Raw genomic sequence first — 24,721 nt, 5'->3', positions numbered from 1 at the left:
TCAGTGAGGGGTCCACGGATTCCAATAAATATTCAGTAATGACTCAGTGAGGGGTCCCCGGCTTCCAGTAATGACTCAGTAATGACTCAGTGAGGGGTCCCCGGATTCCAGTAATGACTCAGTGAGGGGTCTCCGGATTCCAATAATGACTCAGTAATGACTCCGTGAGGTGTCCCCAGATTCCAGTAATGACTCAGTGAGGGGTACCGGGATTCCAATAATGGCTTAGTAATGACTCAGTGAGGGGTTCCCGGATTCCAGTAATGACTCAGTGAGGGGGTTCCTGTATTCCAATAATGACTCAGTAATGACTCAGTGAGGGGTTCCTAGGTTCCAGTAATGACTCACTGGGAGGGTCACCGAATTTCAGTAATGACTCAGTGAGGGGTATCCAGATTCCAATAATAGTTCAGTGGGAGGGTCCCCGGATTCCAGTAATGACTCAGTAAGGGGTTCCCAGATTCCAGTAATGGCTCAGTAAGGGGTCCCAGTGTAGGAAAGTACCATCTTGCCTGGCATGTTGCCCCTATTTTTACATGTATGTCAGTTTGTTTTTGCCTGTCTCACTGGGATCCTGCTAGCCAGGACCCCAGTGCTCATAGTTTGTGGCCTGAATGTGTGTACCTGTGTAGTGACTAACTGTGTCACTGAGGCTCTGCTAATCAGTACCTCAGTGCTTATGCTCTCTCTGCCTTTAAAATTGTCACTATAGGCTAGTGACCACTTTTACCAATTTCAATTGGCACACTGGAACACCCTTATAATTCCCTAGTATATGGTACCTAGGTACCCAGGGTATTGGGGTTTCAGGAGATCCCTATGGGCTGCAGCATTTCATTTGCCACCCATAGGGAACTCAGACAAACCTTTACACAGGACTGCCATTGCAGCCTGAGTGAAATAACGCACACGTTATTTCACAGCCATTTTACACTGCACTTAAGTAACTTAAAAGTCACCTATATGTCTAACCTTCACTTGAAGTTTAGGTGCAAAGTTACTAAGTGTGAGGGCACCCTGGCACTAGCCAAGGTGCCCCCACATAGTTCAGGGCCAATTCCCCGAACTTGGTGAGTGCGGGGACACCATTACATGCGTGCACTACATATAGGTCAATACCTATCTGGATTCACAATGGTAACTCCGAATATGGCCATGTAACATGTCTAAGATCATGGAATTGTCCGCCCATACCAAATCTGGTATTGGGGAGCCAATTCCATGCATCCCCGGGGCTCCACAATGGACCCCGGGTACTGCCAAACCAGCTCTCTGGGGTTTCCTCTGCAGCTACCGCTATTGCCAACCCACAGACAGGCTTCTGCCCTCCTGGGGTCTGGGCAGCCCAGTCCCAGGAAGGCAGAACAAAGAATTTCCTCTGAGAGAGGGGGTTACACCCTCTCCCTTTGGAAATAGGTGTTAAAGGCTGGGGAGGGGTAGCCTCCCCCAGCCTCTGGAAATGCTTTGAAGGGCACAGATCTTGCCCTCCTTGCATAAGACAGTCTACACTTGTTTAGGGAACCCCCAATCCCTGCTCTGGCGTGAAACTGGACAAAGGAAAGGGGAGTGACCACTCCCCTGACAGAGCTCCTCCAGTGTGTCCCAGACCTCTGCCATCTTGGATCCAGAGGTGTGAGTGCACTCTGGAGGCCTCTGAGTGGACAGGGCCAGCAGGTGACGTCATAGACCCCTCCTGATAGTTGCTTACCTGACTAAGTGGCCAATCCTCCTCTGAGGGCTATTTAGGGTCTCTCCTATGGGTTTCTCATCAGATAACGAATGCAAGAGCTCACCAGAGTTCCTCTGCACCTCTCTCTTCGACTTCTGCCAAGGATCAACCGCTGACTGCTCCAGGACACCTGCAAAACTGCTACAAAGTAGCAAGAAGACTATCAGCGACATTGTAGCGCCTAATCCTGCCGGCTTTCTTGACTGTTTCCTGGTGGTGCATGCTCTGAGGGCTGTCTGCCTTAATCCTGCACTGGAAGCCACAAAGAAATCTCCAGTGGGTCGATGGAATCTTCCCCCTGCTTCAGCAGGCCCAAACTTCAGCATCACTGGTACTTTGGGACCCCTCTCATCCTGACAAGCGTGGCCCCTGGAACACAGGTGGGGGACCCAAGTGACCCAGACTGTCCAGTGGTCCAACTGTCCAAATTTGGAGGAGGTAAGTCCTTGCCTCCCCTCTCCAGACAGTAATCCTGTGCACCACGTGAACTGCAGCTACAAGGGCTTCTGTGCACATTTTCATGAAATCCTACAGGCACGGCCAAGCCTAGGTCCCCAGCACACTGTCCTGCGATGTTCAGCTCCCTGAGCTGATCTCCGGCTTCGTGGGACCCTCTTTTGTAGTGTTGAGACGACTGCCTTGTTCGGACTTCTTGAACTCGTGTTCAAGGACTTCTGCGGGTGCTACCTTTTTGTGCGTGGGCTCTCTACGTTGCTGAGGGGCCCCTCTGTCTGCTCTCCCAAGTGGCGTCATCCTGGTCCTTCCTGGGCCCGGCAGCACCCTTTTTCTTCGACCGCGACTCTTGCAGCTAGCAAGGCTTGTTTGCAGTATTTTGCCAAGGAAACAACTTTGCATCCTCCAGTGCTCCGTGGGACATCTTCTGCATGAAGAAAAAGTTCCTAGCACCTTCGTTGTTGCAGAATCTTCAGCTTCTTCCATCCGGAGGCAGCCATTTTGCACCTTCATCCGGGGTTTAGTGGGCTCCTGCCCCCCCTGGACACTTTCGCGACTCTTGGACTTGTTCCTCTTCTTTGGCAGGTCCTCTGGTCCAGGAATCTGTCTTCAGTGCTCTGCAGTCTGTTGTGGTCTTTGCAAAATCCTCTATCGCGACTCTAGTGTGTTTCTGGGGAAATAGTAGTACTTTACTCCTACTTACCAGGGTCTTGGGGTGGGGTATCTTGGACACCCTCAGTGTTTTCTTACACTCCCAACAACCCTCTACACACTACACTAGCCTAGGGGTCCATCCATGGTTTGCATTCCACTTTCTTAGTATATGGTTTGTGTTGCCCCTAGGCCTATTGCATCCTATTGTGTTCTACAGTGTTTGCACTACTTTCTGACTGTTTTACTCACCTGATTTTGGTTTGTGTGTATATTCTATGTATTTTACTTACCCCCTAAGGAAGTATATCCTCTGAGATATTTTTGGCACATTGTCACTAAAATAAAGTACCTTTATTTTTAGTAACTCTGAGTATTGTCTTTCTTATGATATGGTACCTATATGATATAAGTGGTATAGTAGGAGCTTTGCATGTCTCCTAGTTCAGCCTTGGCTGCTCTGCTATAGCTACCTTCTATCAGCCTAAGCTGCTAGAACACTACTAATCTACTAATAAGGGATAACTGGACCTGGCACAAGGTGTAAGTACCATTGGTGCCCACTATATGCCAGGCCAGCCTCCTACACCCAGGATTCCAGTAATGATTCAGTGAGGGGTTCCCGGATTCCAGTAATGGCTCAGTGAGGGGTCCTCAGATTTGAGTAATGACTCAGTGAGGGGTCCTCGGATTCCAGTAATGGCTCAGTGAGGGGTCCCCGGATTCCAATAATGACTCAGTAATGACTCAGGGAGGGGTCCCCGGATTCCAGTATTGACTCAGTGGGAGGGTGGGGTCCACAGAAGTCAAGATGTTAAGAATTACTGGTCTATTTAGGAATGCTGAGCAGCACTTCTGACCCAAAGTTAACATGCTGAGTGTGGCTGCAAAGGCAGAATGAAATGTGCAAGATACTGACGGAAGTCAGGTCCCTTTACTAGTGCTTAAGTAGCGCAAAACAGATCAGTGATTTTTAATTCATTATAAAATCCTGACGGCACAGTCCAAACTTTCGCCTGCACAACCCTCAGCAGATAAACCCCACAGCCCCCTCATCGCAGTCTTTAAAGACGCTAACCCAGTCTATCCGGTAAATGGACTAAAGTGTTTTTTTTGTGAATGAACCTCCCTCGCTGCTGCTAATGGTTTAATCCAGGCTGACATTGTTTCATCTCATTTATATTCTGTGAGCTGGAGCGCGCATGGCGCGAGGGACATGGACGTGGGAAGAACATGCATGTGCCATGGAGAGAACACTGATGAGAGGACACAGGGCAGGCAGACTCATCTCTGTCCCTATCCTTCCTCGGTATCACGCGCTCCCCTGCATGTCACATCCGTTCTCCTGAGCCCCTCTCTTTCCATGGTGCATGATCTGTGCCGCCATGCGACACCTCCTCTCCCCACATCGCGTGTCTCTCTGCATACATGTGCTTTCTCCATGTCAGATGATCCACTCTTGTTTCGTGCTACATGTCCTCTTTCCATGTCACTTGTGTCTTCATCCATGCCACAGGTTGCCCCCCTCCCCATATCACATGTTTCTCTGTTACCATGTTGCTTCTCCATGCCATGTCTTCTCTCACAATGTCATGTATCGCCTCTCCATGTCGCTTGTCTTCCATACCCAAGACGACATATGACATTTAGACATCACACGTGACATCGAGGAAGAAGACATGAAAAGTATTGAAGGTGAGATGAAGAGACGACACATGACGTGGGAGACCGCGTGACATGGAACAGACTTTACCTGAGGGAAAGGATGGAAAGAGAACACACGAGACGCAGGTGACCGGAAGAGGGAGCGGGAACACGTGTGTTGGGAGACAGGATGCGTGACGGGGGGAGTGGGGGGGAGGCTGAGGGGGGGGGGGGGGGGTACTCGAGGTCCACATGTGCGTGCCCCCTTACACTTTATCTGCACGTCAGACCCAGCTGTGCCCACTGCCTAGTCTAAAAAACCTCTCATTTAGCAAAAATATTCACACTGCTGACAAGGACCGAGATTGTGATATCTCTCTATCTATCGCGCCCTTCCGTTGCCGTGGCAACTGCATCTCATTTTAGTCTCTGCGGCCCAATGCCCTTATCTGCAAAGAACCCAAACACGAGCCTTGAAGCACGCACTTACAAAGCAACAGCTTGGGTTTCTGAAAGAGAAAAGGCTTTTAACCAACTTTAGTAACGTGAGCAGGACAAGTACAGCTTGGGTCGCTGCACTGCAAGCTTCACTCACATACAAGAGCAGCAGAAGCAACGGCAATGCAAGCTACACACACTCACAAACACACCAGTAATGCAAGCGACACACTACAAATGCCCAGGCAATGCAAGCTTCTGTGACACACACACGAATGGCAGATACACCAGTAATGCAAGCTCACACTCTACAAATGCCAAAGCAATGCAAGCTTCTGTGACACACACACAAATGGCAGATACACCAGTAAAACAGGCTTCCCTGACACACACAGCAGACCCACCAGTAATGCAAGCTTCCCTAACACACACAAACACACACACGAATGGCAGATACACCAGTAATGCAAGCTCACACACTACAAATGCCAAAGCAATGCAAGCTTCTGTGACACATACACAAATGGCAGATACACCAGTAATATAAGCTTCCCTCACACGCAGCAGATTCACCAGTAATGCAAGTTTCCCTGACACACACACATGGAGAGATCTACCAGTAATGCAAACTTCCCTGACACATACATACTTCAGATCCAACAGTAATGCAAGTTTCCTAGAGACACACGAATGGCAGATACACTAGTAATGCAAGCTTCCCTGACACACATAGGAGATCTACCAGTAATGCACGATTCCCTGACACACACAGCAGATCCAACAATAATGCAAGCTTCACACACACACACAAACACTGCAGATCCACCAGTAATGCAAGCTTACCTGACACACATATACTGCAGATCCAACAGTAATGCAAGCTTCCCTGACACAAACAAGCACACACACACACACACACACACAGCAGATCCAACAGTAATGCAAGCTTACCTGACACAAACAAGCACACACACACACACACACACACACACAGCAGATCCAACAGTAATGCAAGCTTCCCTGACACAAACAAGCACACACACACACACACACACACACAGCAGATCCACCAGTAATGCAAGCTTACCTGACACAAACAAGCACACACACACACACACACAGCAGATCCACCAGTAATGCAAACTAAACTGACACACACAAATGACAGATACACCAGTAATGCAAGCTTCCCTGACACACACAGCAGACCCACACAAACTCCACAGTTCCATAATGGCTACACTGAACACTGAGAAGTTTGGTATCAAATGTCTCAGCACAATAAATCCACACTCAGGCCAGTGTGGGATTTATTGAAATATGCACACAGAGGGCATCTTAGAGATGCCCCCTGTATACCAGTCCAATTTCTAGTGTTAGGCTAACCAGTTTCTGCCAGCCAACCACACCCAGATGGGGTTCTGGCCACATGGGGTGAGTGCCTTTGTCTCTCTGTGGCCAGGAACAAAGCCTGTACTGGGTAGAGGTGCTTCTCACCTCCCCTGCAGGAACTGTAACACCTGGCGGTGAGCCTCAAAGGCTCAAGCCTGGTGTTACAGCGCCCCAGGGCACTCCAGCTAGTGGAGATGCCCACCCCTCAGGACACAGCTCCCACTTTTGGCAGCAAGTCCAGAGGAGATAATGAGAAAAACAAGGAGGAGTCACCCACCAGTCAGGACAGCCCCTAAGTTGTCCTGAGCTGAGTTGACCCCTGCCTTAAGAAATCCTCCATCTTGTTTTGGAGGATTCCCCCAATAGGAATAGGGATATGCCACCTCCTCCACAAAGAGGGTTAGACACCCTCCTGGACAGTAGCCATTGGCTACTGACCCCCAGACCTAAACACACCCCTAAATTGAGTATTTAGGGGTGACCCTGAACCCTGGAAATCAGATTCCTGCAACCTGAAGAAAGACGAAGGACTGCTGACCTGAAAGCCCCGCATAGATGACGGAGACAACAACTGACTTGGCCAGATTCAAAGAACACTCTGGTAAAGATGCAGAATCTTATGACCTCATGAAGGCTACCCTGATTGAGGGCTTTGGATTCTCAACTAAGGAGTACAGGATTAAGTTCAGGGGGATCACAAATCCTCGAACCAGACCTGGGTTGATTTTGGTGGATTTTCAGTCAAAACAGTACATCGTTGGATAACCGGCAGTGGTGTAAGTGATTATGATGGGCTGTATAATTTATTTATGAAACATCTGTTAAGTAATTGCTTCAGTGACAAACTGCATCAACATCTGGTAGACGTGGGTCCAATTTCTCCCCAAGAATTGGGAAAGAAGGCAGACCACTGGGTCAAGACAAGGGTGACCAAGACTTCCACAGGAGGTGAGTAAAAGAAAGGGGTCACAAAGCCTCCCCAGGGGAAGGGTGGTGAGACATCCAAGGACAAAAACAAAGAGTCTTCTACAGGGCCTCAAAAACCTGCTCAGGAGGGTGGGCCCGAGCCTCTTCACAGTGCACAAATGGGTATAAGGGTTAAAACTTTGATCCCAAGAAGACCTGGTGTCACAACTGTAATCAACAGGGACACCAAACTGGATACAAGGCTGCCCAAAGAAAAGTCCCACAACAACTACTACTACTCCACTTAGTACTGGAATATCAAGTCTCCAGGTGGGATCAACAGTGTGCCCAGAGCAAATCAGGTATCACACTGAAGCTACTTTAGTCTCAGAGAGTGGGGTGGATTTAGACACACTTGCTGCATGGCCGCCTAACATGCAAAAATACAGGCAGCAGCTCTTGATAAATGGGAATAGAGTAGAAGCCCTGATTGATACAGGTGCCAGTGTCACCATGGTGACAGACAAACTGGTTTCCAAAGGACAGTACCTGGCTGTACAGACATAGCCAGTCACAAATGCTGACAATCAAACTATAGTCCATCCCATGGCAAAGGTAACCTTAGAATGGGGAGGGGTCACTGGCCTGAAATAGGTGGTAGTCTCCTCTGCAATTCCAGTAGAATATCTGTTAGGGAATGATCTGGAGTTCTCAGCATGGGCTGAGGTAGAGCTCAGGACCCATGCAGCCATGCTGGGCATCCCTGAACTGGTGTGTCAAGACTAGAGCACAATGCAGAGCACAGGGTGAAAAAGAAGTGGAGTCTGGAATGATGGCCTAACCTTCCAAGAGGAAAGGAGAGAAGACTGGGGGACCAGCTTCTTCACAACAAAATAAACAGAACCTCTCTTCTCAAGAAGATGTTCTATCCCCTGAGGGAACTGAGTCCATGGAGCTGGAGCCATATCAGATAGAGCTCTTGTGCGGAGGGGGACCCTCAAGGGAACAGCTGTGTCAGGGACAAAAAAGTTGTCCCACTCTTGAAGGCCTGAGACAGCAAGCAGCTGAGCAAGAAAAAGGGATTGTCAGTGGAACACACAGGGTCTATTGGGAAGATGGACTCCTTTACACTGAGGCAAGAGATCCCAAACCTGGTGCCACTAGGAGAGTGGTAGTGCCTCAGGAGTTTAGCCTTAGCCCATGACATTCCCCTTGCTGGGCATTTGGGACAAACCAAGACTTGGGAGAGATTAGTCAACCATTTATATTGGCCCAATATATCCCAGAAGGTTAAGGAGTTTTGCACCTCCGTGTCACCTGTCAAGCCAGTGGTAAGACAGGTGGCCATTCAAAGGCCCCCCTTATTTCACTTCCAGTGTTGGGGGTCCCCTTTGAAAGAGTGGGAGTGGGCATAGTGGGTCCACTTGATCCTCCCACAGCATCAGGGAACCAATATATACTGGTAACAGTGGATCATGCTACCAGGTACCCTGAGGCAATTCCCCTTAGGTCCAATATTGCCCCTGCGGTAGCTAAAGCACTCATATGTATTTTTACCAGAGTGGGATTTCCTAAGGAGGTGGTTTCTGACAGAGGTACAACTCCATGTCAGCTTACCTGAAACACATGTGGAATGAGTGTGGGGTGACTTACCAGTTCACTAAACCATACCATCCACAAACCAATGGTCTTGTAGAAAGGTTTAACAAGACATTGAAGGGCATGATCATGGGGATCCCCGAAAAACTCAAAAGGAGATGGGATGTCCTCTTGCCATGCCTGCTTTTCGCCTACAGAGAGGTGCCACAGAAGGGAGTAGGGTTTTCCCCCTTTGAACTTCTGTTTAGACATCCTGTAAGGGTACTAAAGGCACTTGTGAAAGAAGGCTGGGAGAGACCTCTCCATGAGCCTAAGCAAGATGTAGTGGACTGTGTGCTAGGCCTCCGCTCAAAGATGGCAGAGTGCATGGAAAAAACAAGCAAAAACCTTGAGGCCAGCCAACAACTCCAGAAGTTATGGTATGACCAAAAGGCTGCACTGGTTGAGTTTCAGCCAGGGCAGAAAGTCTGGATTCTGGAGCCAGTGGCTCCCAGGGCACTTCAAGACAGATGGAGTGGCCCTCACCCAGTACTAGAGAAAAAGAGCCAGGTCACTTACTTAGTGGACCTGGGCACTAGCAGGTCCCCCAAGAGGGTGATCCATGTTAACCTCCTTAAGCTCTACCATGACAGGGCAGATATAACCATGCTGATGGTTACTGATGAGGATCAGGAAGCAGAGAGTGAACCTCTCCCTGACCTACTCTCAACTGACCCTAAAGATGGCTCAGCAGATGGAGTTGTCTACTCAGACGTCCTCTCTGGCCAACAGCAAGCTGACTGTAGGAAGGTCCTCCAGCAGTTTGCTGAACTCTTTTCCTTGACCCCTGGTCAGACACACCTGTGTACCCATGATGTAGACACAGGAGACAGTTTACCTGTTAAGAATAAAATATTCAGACAGTCTGACCAAGTCAAAGAAAGCATCAAGGTGGAAGTCCACAAGATGCTGGAATTGGGAGTGATAGAGCACTCTGACAGTCCCTGGGCTAGCCAAGGGGTCTTGGTCCCCAAACCTCACACAAAGGATGCAAAGAGAGAGATGAGGTTTTGTGTGGACTACAGAGGGCTCAACTCTGTCACCAAGACAGATGCTCACCCCATACCAAGGGCAGATTAATTAATAGACAAATTAGGTGCAGCCAAATTCTTAAGTACCTTTGACTTGACAGCAGGGTACTGGCAAATAAAAATGGCACCTGGAGCAAAAGAAAATACCGTATTCTCTACACCTGGTGGGCATTCTCAGTTTACTGTTATGCCCTTTGGCTTAAAGAATGAACCTGCCACCTTCCAAAGGTTGGTGAATCAAGTCCTTGCTGGCTTGGAGTCCTTTAATGCAGGATATCTAGATGATATTGCTGGCTTTAGCTCCAACTGGCAGGATCAACTGGTCCACCTGAAGAAGGTTTTGCAGGCCCTGCAAGCAGCAGGCCTCTCTATCAAGGCATCTAAATGTCAGATAGGGCAGGGTACTGTGGTTTACTTGGGACACCTTGTAGGTGGAGGCCAAGTTCAGCCACTCCAACCCAAGATCCAGACTATTCTGGACTGGGAAGCTCCAAAAACCCAGATTCAAGTCAGGGAATTCCTTGGCTTGACTGGCTACTACAGGAGGTTTGTGAAGGGATATGGATCCATAGTGACACCCCTCACAGAACTACCTCCAAGAAAATGCCCAGAAAAGTTAACTGGACCTTGGACTATCAAAAGGCCTTTGACACCCTGAAAGAAGCTATGTGCTCAGCACCAGTTTTGAAAGCTCCAGATTATTCAAAACAGTTCATTGTGCAGACTGATGCCTCTGAGCATGGGATAGGAGCAGTCCTGTTCCAAACAAATGATGATGGCCTTGACCAGCCTGTTACTATTTTTAGCCAAGGGTTACTTCCCAGGGAGCAGCGTTGGAGTACCATTGAGAGGAAGGCCTTTGCTGTGGGTTGGTCCCTGAGGAAGTTGAGACCATACCTGTTTGGTACTCACTTCACAGTTCAAACTGACCACAGACCTCTCAGATGGCTTATACAAATGAAAGGAGAGAACCCTAAACTGTTGAGGTGGTCCATATCCCTACGGGGAATGGACTTTGTAGCGGAACACAGACCTGGGACTGCCCATGCCAAGGCAGATGGCCTTTCCAGATTCTTCCACTTAGAAAATGAAGACTCTCTTGGGAAAGGTTAGTCACATCCTCTTTCGTTTGGTGGAAAGGGGGTTGTGTAGGAAAATGCTTCTCATGGCATTGTTACCCCCTAACATTTTGCCTTTTGTTGATGCTAGTTATGATCGAAAGTGTGCTGGGACCCTGCTAACCAGGCCCCAGCACCAGTGTTCTTTCCCTAAACTGTACCTTTGTTTCCACAATTGGCACAGCCCTTGAACCCAGATAAGTTCCTTGCAACTGGTACCCCTGGTACCAAGGGCCCTGTGGCCAGGGAAGGTCTCTAAGGGCTGCAGCATGTCTTTTGCCACCCTGGGGACCTCTCACTCAGCACATGCACACTGTCTCACAGCTTGTGTGTGCTGGTGGGGAAAAATGACTAAGTCAACATGACACTCCCCTCAGAGTGCCATGCCCACAGCCAACTGCATGTGACGTAGGTAAGTCACCCCTCTAGCAGGTCTTACAGCCCTAAGGCAGGGTGCACTATACCACAGGTGAAGGCATAGTTGCATGAGCACTATGCCCCTACAGTGTCTAGGCCAAATCTTAGACATTGTAAGTGTAGGGTAGCCATAAAGAGGATGTGGTCTGAGAGTTTGTCACACTCAAACTCCACAGTTCCATAATGGCTACACTTAATTCTGGGAAGTCTGTTATCAAACTTTTCAGCACAATAAATCCACACTAATGCCAGTTAGGGATTTATTAAAAAATGCACACAGAGGGCATCTTAGAGATGCCCTCTGTATACCAGTACAATTTCTAGTGTTCGGCTGACCAGTTCCTGCCAGCCTGCCACATCCAGACGGGTTTCTGGCCACATGGGGTGATTGCCTTTGTCAGTCTGTAGCCAGGAACAAAGCCTGCACTGGGTGGAGGTGCTTCTCACCTCCCCCTGCAGGAACTGTAACACCTGGCGGTGAGCATCAACGGCTCAAGCCTGGTGTTACAGCGCCCCGGGCACTCCAGCTAGTGGAGATGCCCGCCCCTCTGGACACAGCCCCCACTTGTGGCGGCAAGTCAGGAGGAGATAATGAGAAAAACAAGGAGGAGTCACCCACCAGTCAGGACATTCCCTGAGGTGTCCTGAGCTGAGGTGACCCATGCCTTAAGAAATCCTTCATCTTGTTTTGGAAGATTCCCCCAATAGGAATAGGGATGTGCCCCCTTCCCCTCAGGGAGGAGGCACAAAGAGGGTGTAGCAACCCTCCAGGACAGTAGCCATTGGCTACTGCCCACCAGACCAAAACACACCCCTAAATTGAGTATTTAGGGGTGACCCTGAACCCAGGAAATCAGATTCCTGCAACCTGAAGAAAAAAGAAGGACTGCTGCCCTGAAAGCCCAGCAGAGACAACAGAGACAACAACTGACTTGGCCCCAGCCCTACTGGCCTGTCTCCAGACTCAATAAATCTGCACAGCGACGCATCCAGCGGGACCAGCGACCTCTGAGGACTCAGAGGACTGACCTGCACCTAAAGGACCAAAAACCTCCGAGGACAGAGGCTCTGTCCAAAAACAGCAACAAGAAACCAACTTTACAGAGACTCTCACCTCACTCCGGAAGCGTGAGTCTTCACACTCTGAACCCGACGCCCACGTCTCGAGTTCAGGAAAACCAACACCACAGAGAGAACCCCCCAGGTGATTCCAACAATGTGGACACCTTGTGTCGACCTCCCTGCACCCCCACAGCAATGCCTGCAGAGAGGATCCAGAGGCTCCCCCTGACCGCAACTGCCTGGTAACAAAGGAACCCGACGCCTGGACAAAGCACTGTACCCGCAGCCCCCAGGACAGAGAGGAACCAACTAACGGTGCAGGAGTGACCAGCAGGTGGCCCTCATCCTAGCCCAGTCTGTGGCTGGCCCAAGAAGCCCCTGTGTGCCCTGCCTGCATCACCAGAGTGACCCCTGGGTTCCTCCATTGCTTTCAACGCTAAACCCGACACCTACTTTGCACACTGCACCCGGCCGTCCCGTCCCGCTGAGCGTGTATTTTGTGTGCTTGTGTGTGCCCCCCCTAGTGCTCTATAAAACCCTCCTGCTCTGCTCCCCGAGGACGCAGGTACTTACCTGCTAGCAGACTGGAACCGGAGCACCCCTGTTCTCCATAGGCGCCTATGTTATTTGGGCCCTCCTTTGACCTCTGCACCTGACCGGCCCTGTGTTGCTGGTACTATGAGTTTGGGGTTGCCTTGAACCCCCAATGGTGGGCTGCCTATGCCCACGAGACTGAACTTGTAAGTGCTTTACTTACCTGAGAAACTAACCAATACTTACCTCCCCCAGGAACTGTTGATTTTTGCAGTGTCCACTTTTAAAATAGCTTATTGCCATTTTTGCCAATTTTTACTGTTTTCATTCAAAGTTCCATACTTACCCGTGTGAAGTACCTTACAAGTTATGTACTTACCTAAATTCTGAATCTTGTGGTTCTAAAATAAATGAGGAAATAATATTTTTCTACATAAAAACCTATTGGCCTGGAGTTAAGTCTTTGAGTGTGTGTTCTCACTTATTGCCTGTGTATGTACAACAAATGCTTAACACTTCCCTCTCATAAGCCTACTGCTCGACAACACTACCACAAAAATAGAGCATTAGTATTATCTAATTTTGCCACTATCAACCTCTAAGGGGAACCCTTGGACTCTGTGCACACTATCTCTCACTTTGAGATAGTAGATACAGAGCCAACTTCGTACACACCAGTAATGCAAGCTTCCCTGACACACACACACAGCAGATACACGAATAATGCAAGCTTTCCTGACACACACATAGAAACACACACTGCAGATCTGCCTGTAATGCATGCTATCCTGGCACAAACAGGACAGATCCACCCGTAAGGCAAGCTTTCCTGACAAACACACGGCAGATACACTAGTAATGCACGCTGCCCTGACATACACACTGCAGTTTCACCAGTAATGCAAGCTTCCCTGACACACACACACGCAGCAGCTACACCAGTAATGCAAGCTTCCCTGACACACACAGACAGCAGATTCACCAGTAACGCCAACTTCCTGACACACACAGGACAGATCCACCAGTAATACAAGCTTCCCTGACACACACACACACACACAGACAGCAGGTCCACCAGTAATGCAAGCTTCCCTGACACACACAGTGCCACCAGCAATGCAAGCTTCCCTGACACACACGGCGCAAATCCACCAGTAATGCAACCTTCCCTGACACACACAGCAGATCCACCAGTAATGCAAACTCCCATGACACACACACATACACTGCATATCCACAAGTAATGCAAGCTTCCCTGACACACACACACAGTAGATATAACAGTAATGCAAGTTTCCCTGATACACACTCACTGCAGATCCACCAGTAATGCAAGCTTTCCTAACACACACAGAAGATACACCAGTAATGCAAGCTTCCCTGACACACACAGCAGATCCATCCGTAATGCAAACTCCCATGACACACACACACACTGCAGATCCACAAGTAATGCAAGCTTCCTTGACACACACAGAGCTGATACATGAGTAATGCAAGCTTTCCAGACACACACACTCACACTGCAGACCCACCAGTAATGCAAGCTATCCTGACGCACACAGGGCACATCCACCAGTAACAAAAGGTTCCCCAACACAAATGGCAGATACACCAGTAATACAGCTTCCCTAACACATAGAGCAAATCCACTAGTAATGCAAACTTCCCTGACACCCACACACTGCAGATCCACAAGTAATGTAATCTTCCCTGACACACACACACATGGCAGATATACCAGTAATGTAAGCTTCCCTGACAAACATATACACAGCAGATCCACCAGTAATACAAGCTTCCGTGACACACACAGGACAGATCTACAAGGAATGCAAGTTTCCCTGACACACACATACAAAATGGCAGAAACACCAGTAATGCAAACTTCACAGAGACAGCAGATACACAAGTGGTGCAAGTTTCCCTGACACACACACAGCAGATATACCAGTAATTTAAGCTTCCCTGACACACACAAATGGCAGAAATACCAGTAAGGCAAACTTCCCTAATGCTCACGGCAGATACATGAATAAAATCAAGCTTCACTGACACACATGCACACATGGCAGATACACCAGTAATGCAAGGTTACCTGACACACACACAGAGAAGATGCACGAGTAATGGAGGCTTCCCAGTCACACACATACAGGGCAGACCCACCAGTAATGCAAGCTTCGCTGACACACACACACAGGGCAGATCCACCAGTAATGTAAGCTTCCCTGACACACACACATGGTAGATCCACCAGTAAAGCAAGTTTCCCTGACACACACACGGTAGATCCACCAATAATGCAAGCTTCCCTGACACACACAGGACAGATCCACCAGTAATACAAGCTTCCCTGACACACACAGCAGACAAACGAGTAATGTAAACTTCCCTCTCACACACAGAGCAGATACACCAGCAATACAAAATTCTCTCACACATGACAGATACACCAATAATGCAAGCTTCCCTGACACACACAGCAGATCCACCAGTAATGCAAGCTTCCCTGACACACACAGCAGATCGACCAGTAATGCAAGCTTCCCTGACAAACATACACAGCAGATACACCAGTAATGCAAGCTTCTCTGATGCACATACGGCGAGACACCATGAATGCAAACTTCCCTGACACACACACAGAGCGGATTCCCCCACTAATGTAAGCTTCCCTGACACACACAGGGCAGATCCACGAGTAATGCAAGCTTCCCTGACACACACACAGCAGATCCACCAGTAATGCAAACTTCCCACACACACAGCAGATGCACGAGTAATGCAAGCCTTCCTGACACACACAAACACACACTGCAGATCCACCAGTAATGCAAGCTTCCCTGACACACACACACACAGCAGCTCCACCAGTAATGCAAGCTTCCCTGATACATACAGCAGATCCACCAGCAATCAAACTTCCCTGACACACACACACACACACTACAGATCCACAAGTAATGCAAGCTTCCCTGACACACGCACGTCAGATACATGAGTAATGCAAGCTTCCCTGACACACACAGTAGATACACCAGTAATGCAAGCTTCCCTGACACATACAGCAGATTCACCAGTAATGCAAACTTCCCTGACACACACACACTGCAGATCCACAAGTAATACAAGCGTCCCTGACACACGCACTGCAGATACACAAGTAATGGAAGCTTCCCTGATACATACAGCAGATCCACCAGTAATCAAACTTCCCTGACACACACACACACACTGTAGATCCACAAGTAATGCAAGCTTCCCTGACACACGCACTGCAGATACATGAGTAATGCAAGCTTTCTAGGGACACACACTCTTGCAGATCCACCAGTAATGCAAACTTCTCTGACACACAAACATCCACAGCAGATACACCAGTAATGCAAGCTATACACATAAATGCCCTTGCAATGCAGGCTCTGCCCACCGCACACACACACACCGCAGATACTGTAGTATTGCAAAATTCACACTCATGCAGACAGGACATGTAATGCAAGTCTTCCCCGTACACACACAAAGCAAGTACAGCACTGGCAGCATCAAACTGCAAGCTCCCATCATACGCAAAACAGTTACAATATAAGAGGCACAATAACAGCAGAAGCAGCAGCAATACAAGCTTCCCTCATGCACAAAACGTGTACAGCCCAGGCAGCAGTGCAAGCTTCCCTAAGACACTGAAGAGCTGCAGCAGAGGCAGCTGCAGAGCAAGCTTCTCTCACATACATAGAAAGGTTACCACAAAGGAAGCACAATTACTACACAATAAGGACCAGTTCAAGCTTGTCATCCACAAAACAGGCACAGCACGGGCATCTGTGCAAGCTTCACTAACATACAATCATGGTACAGACTAGTGTTAATGACTGGGTGCTGAGAAGTCTTGTTTAGTATCCTCTTTACCGCCTGAGGAAAGGACGGCTCCTCCCAGTAGGCACAGTGTCTTCTGCACTTAAATATATACACACACATGAACCGTGTCAAGGGTCTACCTAGGTGGGTACTGGGTAGAGGGTGGGAAACAAAGGTAAAAAACCCTCTTTTTCATTCTTGTACTTCCTCACTGAAGATGAAGACTGATGCAGAAGCAGACATGATAGACCCCAAACTCTCCCTGGCATCAGGGAAGAGGAAAGAGCCTCACAAGAAATCCAGACGAAAATCCACAGGGAGATCAAAATAAAAGCAGATGAATTCAGGGACAAAAACAGTAGCAAGTGAGGGATTAATGCGGCAATAAGGAAAGGAAAGCTTTGCAATGCATCCTTCAATCGTACATGCCACCCTTATATACAATACAAACAGGAAGTGACATCACAGGTAAAGTCTCCACTTCATCTTGGATTGGGAATGCCAGACACAATTATCTGATGAGAGCACTAACATGGAAATAACAATTCATAAGACTTGACACCCTATTCCCTAACTCATGGTGTCGGCTTAGAACGTGTAGAAGCCTACGTCTGACACCATTTACTAAATGCAGAACTCTGCTGTCTGACCACTGTCCTTCCTGACTGACACTCCCAGCAGTTTGCTCTCAGCCCTCTGGGTGATAGTGTTAATGGAAGACAAAGCCACTGCACGGTACAGGCCATACTGAGCACGGCACCCTACTACATGCTGCCTGGTTGCTTTGTATGCAAAGTTTCTTCCCCTCGACACTCACAGCCTCTGGTAGCCATCCCATTTGTTGATTAAGGTAGTTTCAAATCTGTGTTTTTGGGGCAAAAACCTAACGACTAGTTTGAGGAGTTATCCTGTTTTTGCCGAAGAGGTGGGTACACTTAGAAAACCACTGAATGAGGAAGTCCAGATCCAGTTGTGGGCAGCATGTCCCTGCCCTTCACTAGAAGGCAAGGTCGTCCTCACCCTGGAGCTTGACACCAAAATGGCTACATTTCTGGCCAAGTATAAACTCAACCCAAAGAAGGGTATGGACCGCTCACGGTGATCGTGCCAGTAGAAACTCGAGGATGTCACAGGGCACCTAACAATAATATTGTATATGGTGGAGAAGACCAAGGAATCAGGGTCCCTCATTCCCCCCGACATACTCACGAGCTGGGCCCACCAGGCCATTATCCTACTGGATAACGCCAACTTTGCTCTGACAACGGAGCACCGCAGATCCTTCCTGCTTAAGCTTGACCCCAGACTGAGGACCTGGTCACCTCAGAAGCAGGTGCGGTGGTACAAGTGGTTTTTTTTGGGGGGACCCATTAATAAGAGAACTCGGAGAAACTTGCAGCTACCTTCAACTCCAATGACAAGACTCAAGACTCCATCAAAAAAGGATCTTCAACCCTAGGGTTTTTACTGGGACCGGTCATGGCAGGAGGCGCTCGGCCGGCCACTTGGTCTCCTAGTCCACTTCCCTTAGAGGCCAGGGGGCCTGTAGGGGCCAGTGGCAGGGTACAACACACTTTGGAGGGTTCTTACCTCCTCGGGGGTGGCCACATCAACACAGGTCCAGAGGCAACCACAGAGGACATAAAAGTAATTCCTACCCCTTCTTCCTTCTTTCCATGTAAAAGTTGGGGGTAGGTTGGCCCAGTTCATAATCAACTGGCGACAGATCATATTCAGTGCTTGGGTGTAACATGCAAACCAGGGCTTCCGGATAGAGTTTTACAGCCCATCTCTTTTCCGCAACACTGCGCTTCCATGATAGACCAGGAGGTACCACAACGCCAGGAGAAAAGGGCAATGCCTCCTTCTGCTCTACGCCGTGCCAGATTCCTCAGCAACTTACTTCTAGTGAAGAAGCAATTCTGATGTCAGCGCGTGGTCATCTACCTCCGGGAATTCAACTGGCTGGTGTTTCACCAATTCAAGATGGAGGGGATCCTCCTTCCCAGGGGCCTGCTGCATCCACAGGATCAAATGATCTGCCTGGACCTCAAGGACGCCTATCTCTCGGTTCTCAACTACGGTTCACACTGCAGAGTCCTACAGTTCTAGTGGAGGGACCAAGTGTTCGAATCACAATACTCCCCTTTGGGCTGTCGTCCATTCCCTGGTGCTCCACCAAGATGCTCTAACAGGCAATCGAACATCTGAGGGCCAGGGGCATCCAAATTATAGTCTATTGCAATGACATCCTCTGATGGACCAATGGCCCCAGAGGTTGTCGTACCACCTACAACTTGCAGACTCCCTTCTAAAATCCCTGGGGTTCGCGCCAACCCTGAGAATGATGTTGCTAGGATTTGTCATAGATTCCAATGAGACCACCCTGAGCCTTCTGTCAAGGAAGTTAACAAAAAAGAGCAGACTTTGCACAAGACACTGGTGAAATCAAACATATCACTCTGCCAGATCACAAGAGTAGTTTGACATCTCTCATCCTCCATCCAGGCCATTTTCACTGGTCCTCTGCACCAGCAGGCCCTAGAAAGGCTAGAGGCATTCCACCTCAGAAGGGGTCTCCTCTTCGCAGAATTGGTACCCCTCTCACCAGAAGGCAAGGAGGAACTGCAATGGTGGCTTACTCACATGGAAATCTGGAACAAGGGAGCATCTTTAAGTTCAGCCCAGATCTTGTCATAAAATTGCATGCAAGCAGGATGGGCTGGGGTGTCTGCTGTGGGAAGCTGGGAGGAAGGAGGAAGTTGGTCCTTCCTGAACAAAAAGTTCACATAAATTGCCGTCAGCTTCTAGCGGGAAACTTCACTGCCTGCTGTTGGGCCAAAGACAAGGACCAATGCTGTGTCCTTCTGAAAAAGGATGATGTGTCTGCAGTGTGCTATGTCAGTGGCTTAGGGTGAACAAAATCCAAGGCTCTGTCAGACCTGGTTCGAGACTTCTGGGAGTTTTGTCTTGCTCACAAGGACTCAGTGATAGTAGAAAACCTACCAGCTCAACTAACCCAGTTGTAGACTAACTCCAGATATCTGCAGGACACAAGCATGTGGAAACTCGACTGCAGGAACTTACAAGTGCTGGCCCACACCTGCCGCTCCTTCAGGATCTGTTTGCCTCCCGACTGTAACAACAGTTCGCCAAGTTCTTCATCTGGAGGCCAGACCTGATGGCCGCAGCGACAGATGCATTTCTCCAGGACTGACGCATGGAGAAGGGATATGTGTTTCCCCCGGTTTATATGATAACCGAAAACTCGTAGCAAGTAAAACAACAGGCTGACCTCATTTTGGTGACATTACGTTGAGAGAGCTCAAGTGTAGTATCCAGTTATGATGGAACTTTCCAGGGATTTTCAAACCCCTCTACATCTCTCTCAGGATCTCCTTTGCAGTTCTTCAGGGAATCCTCGCAAGCTAGGACCAGAAGGCCCCCTCTGCCTCATGGCATGAAGGATTAAAGGAGATGATGACCAGTCCTAGGACTTTTGGAAAAGGCTCAGACCCTACTCACAAAGGCATGGCGACTCTCCACTGTCAGATGGTACAAATTCAGGACAAGATGGCTGGGTTGGTTTGTACAGAGGGGCTTGGACCCTGTGAGGTCAGACGCTGTCCAGGTGCTAAACTTTCCATCCAACATGGCATTAAAAGGAATGGCTTACAGGTCGGTAAACTCCTTTAGATCAGTCAAATTGGCTGGCCCTGATCCCATTACAGGCCTCCCTGAGGGAGAGCATCCTCAGAGCATCCTCTGGCACCAAGATTAATGAGAGTTACCCAACTGTCAGTTCCGCCGGACCCATGGTACTTCTCCCTATGGGATGTAAACAGAATCCTACATCTCTTCCTGGCCTGACAAAGCAGTGGGTATCTATTGAGGAATGAGTTGTCACAGGTGGCTGGGTACTCTGCTCGGGTTCCTGAAGAATAGTCTCATTCTTCAGAGCGCTTGGCATTGCAGGTGCAGTGTTTACCTTCCACATCTCAAGACGGATGAAGACCAAAACTGAGGTGGTATCTTACCCGTATTTTATTGACAATTACAAATTATGTGTGGTTCGGTGCATTAAAGCATATGAGACTATGACGGAGGAACTTAGCTCTCCAGGAGAGAGGCAACTCCATATCTCTCTGAAGAAACCATTCAAAACAGTCTTCACACTACTGTCCAACGGGTCACGTGGGTGATGCAAGAAGAGGCACATTCAGTGAGAGGCGCTATGGCATCAAAAGCGTTTAAGCTGGGTGTCTGGCCAGCCGACTGGGCCTCCAATTCCACTTTTAAGAGGTTTACTTGATATGGCTTCCCTAGAGATGAGTAAGCTATGGCTGCAGGGTGCTTCATAGCTTTAGTGGCACTCAGAGCCGTTGCCTCCCATAACCTTCAAGCCTGCATGCACTGCTCACCATTCACCCTTCCTAGGTGAAGCCATTGCAAACCCAAGGGGGGGGGCAGGAGAGGGGGGGCATGAGACCGAGGGAGAGAGAGGGGGGGAGGGAGGAGAGGGAGAGAAGGAGAGGGAAGGAGAGAGGGGTGTGGGGGGCATACCAGGCAGGACAGAGAGAAGGGTAGAGAAAGACAAGGAGAAGTAGGAGAGATAGAGAAGGGACAGGAGAGAGAGAGAATTCATTGAGCTCTCATGACAGCAGGAACGCTTCTCTGTGTCCACCCACCTTCCCTGCTCAGTCTCAGTGAGTCAGCCTGTGGTTTGAGATGTGCAACACTTAAACAAAGGGCAGTAACCAAGGCCAGGGCCACTGTACACACCTACTCCAAAGAGGTGAGCTTCCTGCCCATCCCTGCATCCTGCGGCTACTCAAACAAGGCCCTCCCCATCACATGACATCACACTGCTCGGCCTCATCCACTTCTGTAGGAAGCTGGCCTGGTGTTTGGTGAGCACCTATAGTGTTATCACCTTACACCAGGTCCAGGTATCTCCTATTAGTGAGGTGTAGGCAGTGCCTAGAAGCCAGGCTCTCTAGAGGGAGCTGTGGATGAGCAGCCAAGACTTATCTAGGAGACATGCTCCAATAGGAGGTAAGTAATCACACTATTATATACACATTAGAAGTCAGTGATTAACATAGAAAGCAATGGCAAATAGTAAAAACAATAGAAAATAATGAAGGCCCTAGAGGGAGACAAAACATATATGAAGTAAGTAGAATGTGAAAGGCAGTCCCCCATCCAAGGAAGTGGAATCAGTAGAGGAGAGCTGAAGGAACTAGGAACCCTAAAAGGTGAGTACTAAGGTGCCCCCCAGCGACCTGGAGAGAGAAGGTAAGGGCATGGTTTTTCCCCAAACCCACAGGAGAACTTTGGAAAAGGACTGTTCAAGACCAGACAAGACTGGAAGAAAGCAACAGTGGATCCTGACAGAAGAGGACCTGCAAAGAAAGGGGAGCAAGTCCAGTTCGCGTTGGAGTGTGCACTTGGGGCAGGAGCCACTACCCACCCGTCTGTGGATGAAGGACCAGGCCGACAGTGGAAGAAAAAGGTCAGCAGTGCAGCAGAGGAGCAGAAGAGGAGTCCCTGAAGTGATGTCCCATGTCGGCTGTCGTGTTGTTCATCAGTGGTGCTGGAAAATCACCAACAAGCCTTGGCAAATGCAAGAGTCGGAGAAGAACGTTTTGCAAGGCTGAAGTGGATCAGCAAGGCCCAGGGGACTCGACCCAAGGAAGGGAGTCCAGGCTGACCCTCAGCAGCTGGGAGAGTCACAAAAAGAGAAGGCCGCCTCCACAGGCAACCCACGGGCAGCAGGCACAGGAGTCCCAGTGAGGCACACTTAGCACACCTGAAGAAGAGTCCCACGTCGCTGGAGCAGCTAACAGGAGACTGTGCTTTGCAGGGAAGAGTGCTGGAGGCCGGAGCTACACGAAGCCTGAAGATCCCTAGGAGGAGGAGCAAATAAGCCTTGGAAGCTGCAAGAGTCACGGTGCACATGGGTACTGTCCTGCAAAAACAGGCAAGGCCTTACCATCTGCCAAGTTGGACAGCTGGTAGAAAGGACCAGGGGACCATTCCAGACCACACCTGTGATGCAGGATCCATGCAGTTCCGGAGGAGAGAGGATCCACGTAGCCGGCTGTTGTTGCAGTAGGTGCCTGTGGATGCAGGAGAGTGACTCCTTCACTCCAAGGGAAATTCCTTCTTGCTTCTTGTGCAGGCTGAAGACTTGTCACTCTCAGAGGATGCACAGCTATGTTGCAGTTGCTGGAAGGAGCTGGAGAAACCATGTTGACAAGTGGAGTCGTCACTGGAGCAGCAGGCTGTTGGTTCCTGGAGGATCCAGTTGCAGTCCCGGTGGCCAGAAGATGAAGTAAACGTTGCAGAGGAGTCCTGCTGGAATCTTGCATGTTGAATCTGAGACCCATCCAAGAGGGAGACACTAAATAACCCAGGAAGGGGGATTGGTCACCTAGCAGGGTGACCACTTATCAGGAGGGGGCTGTGACCTCATCTGCCTGATCTGGCCACTCGGATGCTCCCAGGGACCTCTGCCCGCCTTGGATTCAAGATGGCAAAATCAATTGGCCACCTGGAGGAGCTTTGGGCACCACTCCTAGGATGGTGATGGACAGGGCAGTGGTCACTCCCTTTTCCATTGTCCAGTCTCGTGCCAGAGCAGGGACCGGGGGTCCCTGGACTGGTGCGAACCAATTATGCAAGGAGGGCACCAAATGTGCCCTTCAAAGCATACTGGCTACCCCTCCCCAAGCCATGTAAGACCTTTTTCCAAAGGTAGAGGGTGTTGCCTCCCTTTTCCAAAGGAACTCCTTTGTTCTGCCTTCCTCTGCTTGAGCTGGACAAGCAGCAGGAGGGCAGAAACCTGTGTAATGGGTGGCAGCAGCCAGGGCTGCCCGGAAAACCCCAGAAGACTGGTAGGAGCAATGCTGGGGATCCTCTAAGGAGTCCCTAGAGTGCATGGACTCATACAACTAATACTGGCAACAGTATTGGAGTATGATTCCAGCATGTTTGATACCAAACCATTATGTAGCTGGACATAGGTAGTGACCAGTGTCCAGTACACGGGTAAAATGGCTCCCCTTCACTTATGAAGTCCAGTGCAATGGAGTTGGAGTTCGTAGGTACACCTCTCCTACTGCAGGGGTGCTCTCACACACCAGTACCTGCACCCTGCCCTCTGGGCTACGAGGGCCTGCCATGGGGGTGACTTACTGTGACCTGGTGCAGTGACCTGTAGTGAAAAGGGGTCATGCACCCTTTCAAGCAAGTTGCAATGGCAGGCCTGCGGACACATTTTGCATGGGTTCCTATGGGTGGCACGATACATGCTGCAGCCCAAGGGGAACCCCTTACCATATACTAGGGACTTATATGGAGACACCAGTATCCCTATTGTGGGGTGTGCAGAGAAAGCACATTTAGAGGGAGAGAGCACAGTCACTGGGGCCCTGGTTAGCAGGATCCAAGTAAACACTTCCAATACACACTGACAGCAGGCAAAAAGTGGGGGTAACCATGCCAAAAAGAGGGTACTTTCCTACAACTTCCTTTCCCTGAAACCTCAAATTTATAATTCTTCTGATGCCTTCCGGTAGAGTGGTGCTTCACAACAATGTGAAATAAATCAAAGAGTCTCTCAGAGTCGCCCACCATTGGCCAGGAACTGGGCAAAACTGAGCCAAGACCACACCTGACATGGTGCTGACGCTCCCACGTGCCTCCTGACCTAAGGGCACTCATCTTGCACCCCCCAGACCTGTGGGCACTGCAAGCTGCAAACCATAGTGAATGGTAAGATGGCTCGTGACATCAGCCCCTCCGATGCAGTGGCATCATTGCAATCCCACCTTCCTTTTGAT

The sequence above is a fragment of the Pleurodeles waltl genome, chromosome 12, assembly GCF_031143425.1.
Source record: "Pleurodeles waltl isolate 20211129_DDA chromosome 12, aPleWal1.hap1.20221129, whole genome shotgun sequence".
NCBI lineage: Eukaryota > Metazoa > Chordata > Amphibia > Caudata > Salamandridae > Pleurodeles > Pleurodeles waltl.
The sequence above is the reverse complement of the archived record's forward strand: the minus strand, read 5'-3'. Positions refer to the sequence as shown.